Raw genomic sequence first — 6,000 nt, 5'->3', positions numbered from 1 at the left:
TAAGGCCCATAAAAATATCATTTGAAACAGCTAGATGGTTTTGTTATTATTCTCATTTTTATAGCCACAGAGTTCTGGATTTTGGTTTTAGAGTAGAAGAGGTAGTTAAACACTTGTAATGGCAGGTTGTATTGCCCAAGGGGTGTGTTACTCATTCTCCAGTAGACAGCAATAGCAACTCTGAAATAGACTTTAATGGTTCCCACTGACTACGTCTCCCAGAAGAATGTCTACACAGGATAGTAGTAACAACTTAGTAATGAGTTTAGCATTGATAACATTTAGTGAGGATAAAAGCCTTTCAGATGCAAAGCATACAGAAAATCACTCTGAGAATATTCTATTTATTTTCTCCAATTAACTTCTTGAAAATAACATATTTTTAAAAAACATTCATAGAATCAAAAGGAGAGTGGTTAGCTGAGTAAACTAGCTCCCAAAGCTAAAAGGCATAGGTTTGTAAGAATGTATTAGCGAATGCACTACCACACACATTTTAGGGGAATAATGCTAACAATGGTAATAAGTGTTACATAATTTCATTTTCAGAAATTTACATCCTGGGGAAAATGGCCACTTATCATGAAAGGTATTAAAATCATTAGACTTCAAAGGTCAAAGTTAGACCAGGCATTTTTCATTGGATGTTGCACCTGTTTACACCACCCAGGAATTGCAGTCCTGAGGAGACATTAGTTCTTGAGATTAGGCTTCTGAATCAGGTTGAATTATCTATCAAGGTGAAGGTCAACCAATTTGCTCAATCACACTAAACTACTGTATTGGAAATCAGAGATGAGATCTGTTTGATACATTTCTTTGATGGCACAGTGAGTGTTCATATCAGGTTGAGAATTTTTATAGCTAGTCTACATGAGAAAATTGCTCTGATTTAATTTAAGGTGTAATTTTAAACTGGGTAAGTTAACCAGTGTGAAAGGTCATATGAACACTCCTATTTCAGGTTAGGTTAAACTGACTAGGAATTCACTTAAACTAAGCCAAAGTAAGACATTTAAATTAAAATAAGCATATCCACTCAGCCTTTCGCACTGGTTTAAATAAATCTCTTCTTAAACCATTGTAGCTTCTGCATGTCAATGAGACTTTTTTCAAAGGTCTTACTACCTAAGCATGAAACTTTGAAGGGACTTAATAAAGAATCCAATTTTTCACAATCCTGGAGGCATTACACTCTAAAAATAAAGAATACATCAAGCTATATGGCAAATATAGCCCATTAAAACTGCACAGGGGTGCTCAGAACATAAGAACATAAGACTGGCCATACTGGATCAGACCAATAGTCCATCTAGCCCAGTATCCTGTCTTCCGACAGTGGCCAATGACGAGTGCTTCAGAGGGAATGAATAGAACAGGTAATCATCCAATGATCCATCCCATTGTCCATTCCCAGCTTCTGGCAAACAGAGGCTAGGGACACCATCCCTATCCATCCTGGCTAATAGCCATTGATGGCCCTATCCTTTATGAACAAATCTATTTTTTTTTACCCTGTTATAGTCTTGGCCTTCACAACATCTTCTGGCAAAGAGTTCCACAGGTTGACTTAGTGATGTGTGAAGAAATACTTCCTTTTGTTTGTTTTAAATCTGTTGCCTATTAATTTCATTTGGTGACTCCTAGTTCTTGTGTTATGAGAACGAGTAAATAACACTTCCTTGTTTACTTTCTTCACACCAGTCATGATTTTGTAGATCTTTATCATATCCTCCCTTAGTCATCTCTTTCCCAAGCTGAAAAGTCCCATTCTTATTAATCTCTCCTCATATGCAAGCTGTTCCATATCCCTAAACATTTTTGTTGCCCTTTTCTATACCTTTTCCAATTCCAATATATCTTTTTTTAAGATGGGGCGCCCAGATTTACATGCACTAGTCAAGATGTGGGCACACCACAGATTTATATAGAGGCAATATAATATTTTCTGTCTTATTATCTATCCCTTTCCTAATGATTCCCAACATTCTGTTTGCTTTTTTGACTGCCGCTGCACATTGAATGGATGTTTTCAGAGAACTAACTATAATGACCTCAAGATCTTTCTTGGGTGGTAACAGCTAATTTAGACCCATCAGTTTATATGTATAGTTGGGATTATGTCTTCCAATGTGCATTATTTTACATTTATCAACATTGAATTTCATCTGCCATTTTATTGCCCTGTCACCCAGTTTTGTGAGATATATCATATAATTGGAATCCAATACTTCATAAAGAAAACTATCTAAATGATGTGAATAAAGAAACTGCTGAAATTCTCTCAGTGACTTTCTTTGGTCCTTGATACAATTTCAAGGCAAAAAATATAAACAATAAGTAAAGTGATACTATTGTTGATGATACAAAAATGTTCTTTAGTCATGGAAAGTCTAAATGTGTATCTAAAACTTATCTAATTTTTGGAACATTCTCTTATTTGTTTTACATTCTTCTTTCTTCTCCATCCACTGAGAACCCTTTCCCCCTCTAATAACTCATGCTTCCTAAATCCCATCTTATTCTTTTTGATTTATGACTTCCTGTGTCTTCCTGTGATTGTCCCTCAGAATTACAGGAAACTTGTCTTTCAACAGGTCTAACTCTCTAACCTCCCCCAAAGTACATCCAGTCTTTCATGTTGATATTCCCATCACTGAGCTGTCAGGTCTACAACCTTTCTACTGAGACAAGCCAGCTGAATTTGTTTTATAATACTCTCTAGGGTTTCCATGGCTAATGGTGTTCTTCTCACTTGGGAGTCTGTGTCTTGGATTGAATAAATTTTCTCAAACTATAAGAGTAACTTCCGAGGCGAGGAGGGAAGAAGAAGGATTCCATTTTTTTTTTTGTTCCTAGAAACAGGTCAAACAATCCCAGAAAAATGTGGAGTGACAGGGAGAAGGTAGGAAGGAAAGGAAGAAGAATGGTCTTATTTTGACTTAGAACTTGTCAAAAAACAGAACTGACTATTGATAACTGCTGAATATTTAACAATTAATCATTAGATGATTCCTCATTTGCTGAGTCCAAATCAGAAAAGGCCCAGCAAAAAAGAAAAATCAATGGGATATCCCCATCCACATATTAAAATAAAATATGTAAGTCCTGTGGCCTGAAGCCTATGAGAGAAGGTAGGTATCTGAGTGAGTTCTCTGCTGGCATCTGCTGGAAAGCAAGGGGAGTTGATTGAGCAAGGCTGTACATATTTATTTACATAATAACTGAATAATTTGGGGACATTGGGGTATAAGTTGGATATGTTTTGGATGTGGGGCTGATGTTTTGGAGAGCCCTCTGTTGGGAACCACCTGGGCAAGTTCTGGACAATGACTGGGATCACTCTGATGTTTGATGAATTTGGGTAGGACGCCCTTGACAGACCAAAAGAGAGGGTAAAAGATTGGAAGTGTTTGGGTTGCTGTTGGGAGAAGCTTTCTGGATGCTAGGGACTCTGTGTAGGGTTCCTTATACCACTGACCCTTTTCTGAAAACCACCCTTTGAGCTGAGCTGAGCTGAGAGTAGTAGCTGCATCCTGTAAAAAAAAGCAGAGCAGCTGATCCAGCACTCAGTTGAGAGCTACAGTCTATGCATAGAGCAGCACTGGTCCCAACTGAGTGAACAGAGTGGAGTAGCAATTACAGACCACCAGGAGCACGTAGGTGAGAGAAACTACTCACAGACAAAGGGGATAGTGAAGTGGCAGTTGAACCCACTAACAGTGCTGAGTTGGCAGCAGCATTAATGAGGGCCATGTATATGGACAGTTACTGAGAGCTGTGTATATGGAGAACAGCCGTGTTTGCTACAGAAGGAGCATTTTTGAGGGGTTATGAGCATCAATTTACAACTGCCTAAGAGCTCTGGTGTGGCCTCCCTGACCAAGCATCACACTATAGTGGATCAGGTAGCAGAGCCCCAGAGTTGTTTAGGCAGTCCAGACGCAGATGCTCCTTCCTGACTGCTAACTGTCAGTGGGGAGGTAACAATATTGCATCAGCCACTCATGGCTCTTTATGGGGATGGACAAAAGTTGGGACTGTGACTCATGCAACTTGGGATAATACTGGTAGAGACTGCTAAAATGCAAGGTTTAAACAAGTTTATCCTGTCATTTCCCTTCCCTCTCCCCACTAGAGTTTTCCTGTTTAAAACCCTCTGGTCACTGTGCTTGTGAGAGGGGGAATAAATTGCCTATCAGTGGTTATATATATATGTTCCCAGGTTCAGGACCGGCTCTAGGATTTTTGCCACCCCAAGCAAAAACAATTTTGGCCGCCCCCCTCCCGTTTTTTTTTTCTTACCCCACCCCCGGCCCCGCCTCAACTCCTCCTCTTCCCCAAATCCCCAGCCCTGCCTCCTCCCCCAGGCTCTCAAGCCTAGGAGGGAGGAAGGGAGAGGGAGAAGCAGCGCGTGCGCCACGGCCATTCGGGGTCTCCCCCTGCCTCCCAGGCTCTCAAACCCGGGAGGGAGGGGGAGATCCCCAGGGGCCACGGCACGCGAAACAGCTGATTCGCATGCCGCTGCTCGCCCTCCCTCCCAGGCTCTCAGGTGATTCGCGCCACGGCCGCTCGGGATCTCCCCCTCCCTCCCTCCCGGGTTTGAGAGCCTGGGAGGGAGGGCGAGCAGTGGCACGTGAGCGGCAGCAGCGGAGGTGAGTTAGGGCGGCCGGGGCACATTTTTAGGGGCGGCATGGACCACGCCAGAATGCCGCCCCTAAAAATGTGCCGCCCCAAGCACCAGCTTGTTTTGCTGGTGCCTAGAGCTGGCCCTGCCCAGGTTACTGGGTGGAGGCTCAAGCCTGAGTTATTTAAATGTTAGGAAAAAACCTGAGAAAGCAGTCATTGATTGCTGCCAATGTCACTGGCAGAAGGGTTACAAATAATATACTGTTCTAATGTCCAGCTTCTCCTCTATAGCTACAGAGCACCCTAGTACAGTTCTGCTGATCAGGGGATTTAGGGGGCAATGCAGAGATTGTGCACCCCTGCGATGGGATCTATCAGACCTGCTCAAGCAAAATCTACTCAGACAGTGCTATCAGCAAGACAGTCCTCCAGAAGTCTTGAAGGGCCAGGAGGAACACTGACAAATTGAGAGCCAGCAGACCAGTTAAGTAGGCTTATCTGCTTCTTCTCAGGGACAGTGTGGGTGAAAGTGTGCCAGAGTAGGAGCTCCTTAATGCAAGCCCAGAACCCCAGCACCAGGTCAGGATTTTGGCCACAAGCGTGGCCACTTAGTGCTTGCCTTTGAGTTTTTTTTGTTTGTTTAAAGGCACAGACAGCCAAATTCTGAGTTTTGTTATCTGTTTAGAGACTGATGCTGAGCTAACAGCTTGGCCCCACAGGGGATGTTACAGAGCAGCCTCCACCTGTGACAATCCCCATGAGTTGTAAAGGAAGAGAGAGGTTATAAACAGGACATAGAGGCACAGGAACCTTCTCTTGAAGAACTAAAAGGACTGGATTCTTGCAGACCGATATTAATTGGACAGTATTTATTATTTACAGTTATATTTTATAGTTGTATTTTTATCCCTGCCTTAAAAATCCTCTGTGGTCTTTAATTAAACTTGTGTGTCCTGACAAACCTTTATTTATTTAAGTGGGAGCTTCCTGATCATGTGAGGTTTTCCAGGCTCACCCATCTCTACTAATTAGATATGAATTATAAATTAATTATATACCTCCTTTACAAAACCAAATTTCTCAGCCAGTAGGAGAAAAACTGTGCTAGGCTGGATACAATTAATATGTAAGATTGAAAGAGAAAGTAGCTGAGAATAAGCACAGACAACATTTTCCTTGCATGATGTGTCTTAACATTTTTGACTGTGAAAAGTATTGTATTTTATAGGCGAAGCTGTTAACTGCCGATGAAAAAAAATATATAAGCTTTACCTGATCTGGTGCTTTAACCATTTTTGTGTTGTTATAATGAAGTACTGAAATACAATACAAAAATAGGAAAGGTACATATATATTAATATCTAACTGGAT

Source organism: Chrysemys picta, chromosome 2, assembly GCF_011386835.1.
Source record: "Chrysemys picta bellii isolate R12L10 chromosome 2, ASM1138683v2, whole genome shotgun sequence".
Classification (NCBI taxonomy): domain Eukaryota; kingdom Metazoa; phylum Chordata; order Testudines; family Emydidae; genus Chrysemys; species Chrysemys picta.
Note: the sequence above shows the minus strand (reverse complement) of the source record.